Here is a 10,288-nt window from a genome sequence, read left to right as displayed (position 1 = left end):
GTGAGGTTTTCTTTACGATTTACTCATTGTATGGCTTATACAATAAGTAAATCATGCATTTCCAACACTCCCTGAGAAAGCTCACTACCCCTAAAAAGTCATCAAAACCAGCAACTCTACTGAACTAACCAGGAGTTTTATTCCCGTAGCCACAGTCCAATTTTTATGGAATCTCCCTCCCCACTCTGGTGTAGCTAATGACGCTCCCACATTCCACCCATGTCAGTGCACAGTGCAGGCATAATAGCCTGATGTATCTATGAATATTGCTTCAGTAAGAGACGCGATTAAACATGCAAACCATAAAGTAGTGAGTGAAAATATGTATGTCATATATAAACTCACAGTGGAACATTTTTCTGATATCCATCTTACTGATGAATCACCACAACTTTCACTAATTTTTGGTGCATAAATCACTCTTTTGATGATTCCTGGACTGGAGTGTTCATCTGTGTAAAATACTTGCATACAAACCTCGTTTGTATGCAAGGGGGGCCTCGTAGCCTGGTGGATAGCGCGCAGGACTCGTAATTCTGTGGCACGGGTTCGATTCCCGCACGAGGCAGAAACAAATGGGCAAAGTTTCTTTCACCCTGAATGCCCCTGTTACCTAGCAGTAAATAGGTACCTGGGAGTTAGTCAGCTGTCACGGGCTGCTTCCTGGGGGTGGAGGCCTGGTCGAGGACCGGGCCGCGGGGACACTAAAGCCCCGAAATCATCTCAAGATAACCTCAAGAAACACAGATCAGTTGTTGATGCGGTTACTTGTGTGAAATGTTGTTGCTTTTTTCTTGAAGTTGCTTTTGTGAAATGCTGTTAGTTGAGGCATTTCAGGTCTTGTTGACGCTTGTGTTTTTATCTCTATTACTTCAAAAGTGTGACCTTGAAACTTCGCCGTATCGTTATCCAACGAGATTTAGATCCCGTTGGATAACGAAATAGGGATTTAGATCTCTTGGACACCAAGTCTCAAGACTCCTCAAGCATTTATACACGTCCACTTGCGAAAGTGGTTGTGTATAAATCCACTGTACATCTTTCCTCAATCATGGCAGGTTTGTTGTCATCTATTTAACAGTTTATGAGCTCCGAAACACTACGAGGCTGTTTAATAATAATAACTTTGTAAATTGTAAATTTTCAAACCACTTTCACCTTCTTAGCGCATTTCAATTGTTAACTATTATGTCACTGAAAAATTTATTTCCTAATATCTATGTGGCTCATGTGGATACTTAGTTTCTATCTGCGTCCACATGTTCGTCCGCCACACCTGGTAAATAGATTGTCTTTTTCAACCCTGTCAAATTCCTCTGAGCATCCAAGATTACAAGTGTTAAACCTCACGTCACTGAGAGAGAGAAGACGCAGTCGATCGTTGTATGTTGTATGTTGGTTGTTGTGGTGATCGTTGTATGTTGTATGTTGGTTGCTGTGGTGATCGTTGTATGTTGTATGTTGGTTGCTGTGGTGATCGTTGTATGTTGTATGTTGGTTGTTGTGGTGATCGTTGTATGTTGGTTGTTGTGGTGATCGTTGTATGTTGTATGTTGGTTGTTGTGGTGATCGTTGTATGTTGGTTATTGTGGTGATCGTTGTATGTTGTATGTTGGTTGTTGTGGTGATCGTTGTATGTTGTATGTTGGTTGTTGTGGTGATCGTTGTATGTTGTATGTTGGTTGTTGTGGTGATCGTTGTATGTTGTATGTTGGTTGTTGTGGTGATCGTTGTATGTTGTATGTTGGTTGTTGTGGTGATCGTTGTATGTTGTATGAGGTGATCGACTGCGTCTTCTCTCTCTCTCAGTGACGTGAGGTTTAACACTTGTAATCTTTCCTAATAGTTCATACCTCTCAGCTCTGGGACTACTATGGAAGCATACTACTGAACTTTCTCGAGCCTCGTTTTGTCTTTAATGACCTAAGGATTCCACGCAGGTGCTGCATATTCCAGAATACAAGAGTCCGTACGATTCTGTGTTCAGATTCCTAAAAGTTGCTCTTATATTAGTCAAACATCCGTACACAGCTGATGACGTTCTTGTGCAGGCGATGAGTCACAATAACGTGGCTGAAGTATGTTGACCAGACCACACACTAGAAGTTGAAGGGACGACGACGTTTCGGTCCGTCCTGGACCATTCTCAAGTCGATTGTACAGGTACACCAGTGTACCTCTCTTTCAATCGACTTGAGAATGGTCCAGGACGGACCGAAACGTCGCCGTCCCTTCAACTTCTAGTGTGTGGTCTGGTCGACGTTCTTTTGTTGTGGGCTTCTGGTGACAAATTGGGATCATTATCAACCCTAAGTCTTTTTTCTCTGTCCGGTCTCCGAATCCCAATACCCAGGCTCTTACTTTGGGTTTGCCAGAGTTGAACTCTAGTAGCCACTTGAGTGCCCATATAATAATTTTATCCAGGTCCTCTTGTAGTTTCATGTAATCTTCTATTGTATTTATTCTCATAATTTTGCATCGTCATCAAACACTGAGAGGATGGCGTCTATTACGTCTGATTGGCCAGTCAGAGATTAGGAATAACATCGGCCCCAGAACCGACTCTTGATTGGAACGCCACAGTTAATATCCCACCATGCTGAGCCACAGTTAATATCCCACCATGCTGAGCTATAGTTAATATCCCACCATGCTGAGCCACAGTTAATATCCCACCATGCTGAGCCACAGTTAATATCCCACCATGCTGAGCCACAGTTAATATCCCACCATGCTGAGCCACAGTTAATATCCCACCATGCTGAGCCACAGTTAATATCCCACCATGCTGAGCCACAGTTAATATCCCACCATGCTGAGCCACAGTTAATATCCCACCATGCTGAGCCACAGTTAATATCCCACCATGCTGAGCCACAGTTAATATCCCACCATGCTGAGCCACAGTTAATATCCCACCATGCTGAGCCACAGTTAATATCCCACCATGCTGAGCCACAGTTAATATCCCACCATGCTGAGCCACAGTTAATATCCCACCATGCTGAGCCACAGTTAATATCCCACCATGCTGAGCCACAGTTAATATCCCACCATGCTGAGCCACAGTTAATATCCCACCATGCTGAGCCACAGTTAATATCCCACCATGCTGAGCCACAGTTAATATCCCACCATGCTGAGCCACAGTTAATATCCCACCATGCTGAGCCACAGTTAATATCCCACCATGCTGAGGACTCTCCTCTCACTGTGATTCTTTTATTTTCTGATCGACTGGTGTACCTTCCCTCTCACTCCTGATTGCTTCTCCCTCTTGTGGACTGGTCTACTGTGGGGTATTGTCCAAGAATGTGTTATTTGACCACCGTTTTCTTTCTTGTCTGACCTCAATCGTCTGTTTATAAGAACCCTGTCAAGGTTGCGAGGAAGGAGTTGCCATCTCTGAAACCATGTTGGTGTTGCTTGCTTCTCTATCCAAGGTTAGAGGCCAGGCGCTTGGGTAGACAAGTTTTTCCAAACCTTTCAAGGTGACACATGGATGGTACGTGACTGTCATAGGCCGGCCGAGGGTCGGCCTCATTGCTCTCCTTTAAAAAAGGCTTCTGCATAATTGATGAAGTCTGAAATCTGGGATTTTCCAAAGTGTTTTTGAGCAATTTTTTTTATCTTTTCGTAATTTGCATTTTCTGAAACAGAGAAAGACAGATAGAGAGAGAGACACACAAAGAGAGAGCTAGAGAGAAAGAGAGAGAGAGAGAGAGAGAGAGAGAGAGAGAGAGAGAGAGAGAGAGAGAGAGAGAGAGAGAGAGAGAGAGAGAGAAAGAAAGAAAGAGAAAGAGGAGGGAGGGAGAAAAGAGGAGAAATGGTAGGAGAGGGATGATGTTGAGAGAGAGAGGAATAGAGAGAAAGAGAGTGGAGAAAGGGGAAATGGGTGGAATAGGGCGGATTGAAGTGAGAGCTGGAGAGGGAGAAAAGGAGAAGAGATGGCAGATACAGGAAAAGAAGGGAGATATCATAGAGAGAGAGGCATGAGAGCATAAGAGAGGGGGAAGTGGAGGAGAGCATATAGACCCGGGCACCACCGGGTATCCCATTCTAATGTTCCATGACACCCCTAAACGCTTCCACCCTCAGAACTTGAAAGGATATTTGAGGCAAATCATATTGGTATCTTTGCCAGCAATAGTTTCTCCAGGTCTTGTGCCCAGCCTGCCGCCTGGCCACCAGAGGGCCATATACTAGACGGTATGTATATATATATATATATATATATATATATATATATATATATATATATATATATATATATATATATATATGTGTGTGTGTGTGTGTGTGTGTATATCACGAAAATAAACACGTGATTAAAAATGTGACAATGTCAGACCACGGAGGAAAAATGAAACAGGAATTTCCTTAAGTACTTTCGTATATTAACACATCTTCAGAAGGAGTGAATATATATATATATATATATATATATATATATATATATATATATATATATATATATATATATATATTCTTATTCAAGTAGACAGTTCTGTGGATATTCATCTATTCGTAAAACAACTCATTGGATGATGTTGGAAGCAAATCATTCCTTGAGAGATCAAATACTAACTGGCGTGGTGCTGTGCATGATGTGTTGAGTTGAGACTTCTCAAGCATGGCAAGGTTACTTGGCCCATACACTTCAAACCTACCAACGTGTAGACCTTAATTCTGAAATTAATCCGGGAGTAAAGTACACTCGAGGCAGGAAGAAGAAATATATTGTTCATTGAACATGAGGATGGAGATGGAGTGGGCGTGTGTGTGCAGGGAGGGTGGAGACGGTGAGTGTGTAGGTACTGGGCGGAGAAGGAGGGTGTCTTAGGGCAGACAGTGCCATGGAGAAGGTGTACTCACCTAGTTATGCTTGCGGGGGTTGAGCTCTGGCTCTTTGGTCCCGCCTCATGTGAGGTGATGCAAGATGGTGTGTGAAGATGTTGACAGTGATGAAGACATTTTGCATCAATGAATGGAGACGGGGGAGGATATGTGCATGACAAGATGGTGATGGTATATATGGTGAAGATACGGGCACCAGGATGATACGGGCACCATCGAGTATCCCCCATCTAGTATATAAAAAATAAAAGAGTCGATCAGAGATTTACGGGCTCACTATAGCCCGTGCTACGTCGACACTTCGTTCTGAGTAGCTCAATCTAAAACAACAACAAACAACGATCAGAGATGTTAAACTAACCCGTGTCATTCTAAGAAAAATATCTTGAGATGTTGGGTAAATTTTCGCTCTCTTGGAAGATTGGTAAAATATTAATACAAAAAATAAATTTCGTTATGTTCTGAATGACTGCTTGAGAGCTGTTGAGAGCTGTTGAGAGCTGTTGAGAGCTGTTGAGAGCTGTTGAGAAAAGAGTTTTCGGGGAGTTTTGAGGGGGGGGGGGAGAGCTGTCGAAGAAAAGGGGCCTCTTTGCAGTAGGTTTTGAGTAGTGTTTACCTCGCGTTGTAAGGAGGACTGTTGAGTGAATTGGAAAAAATAATGATGGTGAGTTGAGTTGCAAGGCCCATTCAACACGATAAGCTAACAACACGACCAACTAGCTGACGGTAGTTGGAAAGTGTTGACAAGGAAATGCTCGACTTTGTTAAGAAAGTTGAAGGAGACACAGTTATTAAAAATAAGAGAAAAGTGAGAATATAGGATAGAAGAAATATGATAATAAAGATAAGGTAAAGGTGATTGTAATTTTAACAAAAGTGGATATATGTCAACACAAGACAAAGCTCGAAACAGTGGATATAAACTGAAGCATATATTTAAGAAAGACCTGGGTAAATACTGGTATGGGAACAGGACGTTTGGTTAATGACAAATAAATCGCTATAACATTCTATTCACTTAGGTATATAGGGAGCCGGTCGGCCGAGCGGACAGCACGCTGTACTTGTGATCCTGTGGTCCTGGGTTCGATCCCAGGCGCCTGCGAGAAACAATAGGCAGAGTTTCTTTCACCCTATGCCCCAGTTACCTAGCAGTAAAATAGGTACCTGGGTGTTAGTCAGCTGTCACGGGCTGCTTCCTGGGGGTGGAGGCCTGGTCGAGGACCGGGGCCGCGGGGACACTAAAAAGCCCCCGAAATCATCTCAAGATAACCTCAAGATAGGTCATCGGAGACTCGAGTCCAATACAAGTGGAAGACTATAGTTCTACCGACCAGGCTGCCGAACAGCTACAATACGAGAGGACACTACACACAGAAATCACAATAACGTGAAGCATCAAATGAACAAATGAACAAATTAAGGCAGCGTCTGGGATGCTCCCGAACGCTGGTTCGAATCCTCGTCACTGCCCTTGTGGATTTGTTACTAAGAGAGGATCTCAGAGACACTAAACTGCTATCCAACTGTGACTTCAGTCCTCCCCTGTGGTGCTTGTGGTAGTAAAGATATATGCAGCAGCAAAAATAATGTAAGGAAATGACGTTATTAAAGATAACAAAACGTGAAATATAAAATATAAAAATGAAGCACAAATTATTAGAAGGAACGATAACAAGAAGTATTATAAAGGAGGAAATATTACAAAACTGAGAAGCATCTAATAGACAAAATTTTGATAGTAATTTTTTATAAAAACTAAACAAGAAGCGAAGAGAAATATTGAAAGTAAAATACTTAATATGTTTTTAATAGCTACGAAAATTTGAGTTTTTTGAGGTACTATTAAAAATTAAAACAATTCCCAGAGTTGCAGAGATGAATATCCTATGAAAGTCTTGAACTTGAAGCTGACCTGACACTCTGCTCTTGACCATCAGAGTAGTTGTCGTCATGAATATCAATTCAAGTGACCTTCTGACAGCCCAGCTTCCTGAAATGACAGTACTTATAGCAACAAATCAGTTTTTGTTCAATTAATTCGTTCAATTAATTCGTTCAATTAATTTTGTTCAATTAAATCCGCCAGTAAATCAGTTTTTGTTCAATTAATTGGACAGAGTCCGGAAAAAAAGTTAAAACTAAATTCAAATATTCCTAGGCCTAGAATAACACATATATGCACTGTATTAGACCTAAGCTAGCGCGAATTAGGCCTAAGCTTGTTAGGAGAGGTTAGGTCAGGTTAGGAGAGGTTAGGTCAGGTTAGGAGAGGTTAGGTCAGGTTAGGAGAGGTTAGGTCAGGTTAGGAGAGGTTAGGTCAGGTTAGGAGAGGTTAGGTCAGGTTAGGAGAGGTTAGGTCAGGTTAGGAGAGGTTAGGTCAGGTTAGGAGAGGTTTTATATATTTAAGTAGAGGTTAAAATGTTTCCGGTTTATCCAAATTCAGTAACACAAAAGTCACAACCTTCTGGGGGTCCATCACTACATATATGGTACTTTCCACCACATGGTTACTGTATGTACTTTCAGTTTACGAGGCTGTGCTGGATTATAGAGACTCAGTCGATTATAGAGAATCATGCGTCAAGCTTGAGGATCATTCAAGCTTGACGCATAAAGAATACTTGCGTGTCCCCAGCATGATGAAGTGATTTGATGAAATATCTATGCCCAAATGGCCACCGACAGCTGTCGGGAATTACTTTAAGAGTCAGACGATTTTCAATTCTTTTGTACAGTCAGTGTGGGTCAAGTGGTGTAGTACAGGACATGCCAAGGGGCATGGAGCCCTGGCTGTGTGGGTTCGTATCCTTTTGGGGGAAATCAGTTTCCTGATCCATATATATATATATATATATATATATATATATATATATATATATATATATATATATATATATATATATATATATATATATATATGTATATATATGCAACAACGATCACGAAAACATTATAAATATATAAATAAACACAAGTATTTAACCCGTGTTTATTTATTTATATTCATAAATATAATATAACTACATTGTATTGCATGCTATATTGTAATGATATGCTATATTGAAGCTTATATGCGGGTCTAATTTGTACATTTCCACAAGGGCCGTGATTAAGTCGATTAAGGCAGCAGCTGGGATGATCTCGGACGCAGGTTCGAATCCTCGTCACGGCCCTTGTGGATTTGTTCATTGATGCATCACGCTATTGTGATTTCTGTGTGTAACTTGTACATATCAGGGGCTTACATTAAAGCTGTTTGATCAGAGCGGACTCAATCACATTTCGCTTAATGAAACCCTTAAAAATAATTAAATGAAAAACATTATTAATGCTGAAATTAATTATTTTTTATGCACAATTTTATGAGTTCAACAATGGTGTTAGTAGGTAAAGATAAATTATATTTATGAAGTTGATCTCACAAGAACGCAAACAGGTCATCGACAGTAACTCAAGTGGACAGAGCCGTCACATCAAATCTCACAAGTTTAAAACTCAAAATTTTATTTCAAACCAGACAGCTTGTTAACCAAGTCCAAATTGTTTGTTTTGTGTGAGCTGGAAATAGAACCTGCTAACGGGGACAAAACTTGGACAAACCATTCGGAAAGTTTGTATGCCTCAGATCCAACAGAACTAATAATAGGTCTTGCAGGATAATTGGGGTTTGTGTGTTTTAATAAGACGATATAATAATGGTAGGGAAGGGGTAACTTAATAACTTAGGAATCAACTCATTATCGTTGTTAAGCAAGGTTTTAGGAGTTTTGTTAAAATGTGTAATAACTTCTTTAGTTGGGACTCTAATAACAGGTAATTCCTCTAATTACACAATAGGCCTTGCACAATAGGCCGAGAAGTGCGCTCTGGCTACTAGGTACGACATTATATATATATATATATATATATATATATATATATATATATATATATATATATATATATATATATATATATATATATGTCGTACCTAGTAGCCAGAACGCACTTCTCAGCCTACTATGCAAGGCCCGATTTGCCTAATAAGCCAAGTTTTCCTGAATTAATATATTTCTCAATTTTTTTTCTTATGAAATGATAAAGCTACCTATTTCATTATGTATGAGGTCAATTTTTTTTTATTGGAGTTAAAATTAACGTAGATATACGACCGAACCTAACCAACCCTACCTAACCTAACCTAACCTATCTCTATAGGTTAGGTTAGGTTAGGTAGCCGAAAAAGTTAGGTTAGGTTAGGTTAGGTAGGTTAGGTAGTCGAAAAACAATTAATTCATGAAAACTTGGCTTATTAGGCAAATTGGGCCTTGCATATTAGGCTGAGAAGGGCGTTCTGGCTATTAGGTACGACATATATATATATATATATATATATATATATATATATATATATATATATATATATATATATATATATATATATATATATAATGTGTGTGTGTGTGAATCACGAAGAAATTAACACGTGATGAACAATATGACAAAGCCAGATCACGAAAGAAGGACTAAGACAGGAATTTCCTTAATAGTCTTCCGGCGAGTTATTCCTCTTATCTCAGATAATTAAAACTCTTCCACGAGTTTTAAAGTCAATTTATATAAAAACTTGGACACACTTTTAATAAGTTTACCGGAGAATAACAGTAGTGGAGAACGAGGCTATGACCTCAGGGGGGCCCACCACCACCACAACTACCACTACCACCACAACTACCACTACCACCACCACTACCACCACCATCAACTTATCGTAGCAGACAGCAGCACCACCAGCCAGTTAGATCAACAGTATTCCTCTTGTGTTTCCTGCCGCCTTCTTGTGATATATACTCTGTTAATTTACCTTCTTTCCTTCATATAGCCTAATATATATAGTTTTCGTTCGTATAGCCTAATGACAAGGTTTTGATTAACACTTTCAAATCAAGTATATACGATAGTTTTTTCAAGTGTTCCGCTATGTCAAATGTGGTTTAGCTCAGGTGTGTATACCGAGAGTCTGGCATAATTCTAAGATAGTTTTACATGGCTATAAATCATTTTTTTATTATACAGTTTAACTAATCGTTGACTTTGTCAGTTCGTCTTCTCTGCCGTCTATTTGTAAGGATTGTCTCTCGGTTAAACGGTAGATGATGTTATTTATTAAGCACCTGTTATAGAGTATTTTTTACCTCAGGAACACTACTCTGCTAGGTGTGAGTGATCATTAACAAGCACTAATTAAGCCCCTCCACCCTCTCTCTCTGCCATACCAACTGAAAGCTTGATAACTATTATCCCCCATACCTCTTCCTTTGTTCCCTGAAGAATAACGTATTCTTTACCAGCCTAATGCAAGCTGAAGGCGCGTTAACCCTTCTCCCACGCCATCTAAAGACTCGTTAATCTTCCTCCTTATCACCTTTCACTGTAATAGAAGGCTCGT

The sequence above is a fragment of the Procambarus clarkii genome, chromosome 39, assembly GCF_040958095.1.
Source record: "Procambarus clarkii isolate CNS0578487 chromosome 39, FALCON_Pclarkii_2.0, whole genome shotgun sequence".
In the NCBI taxonomy this organism is placed as follows: domain Eukaryota; kingdom Metazoa; phylum Arthropoda; class Malacostraca; order Decapoda; family Cambaridae; genus Procambarus; species Procambarus clarkii.
The sequence above is the reverse complement of the archived record's forward strand: the minus strand, read 5'-3'. Positions refer to the sequence as shown.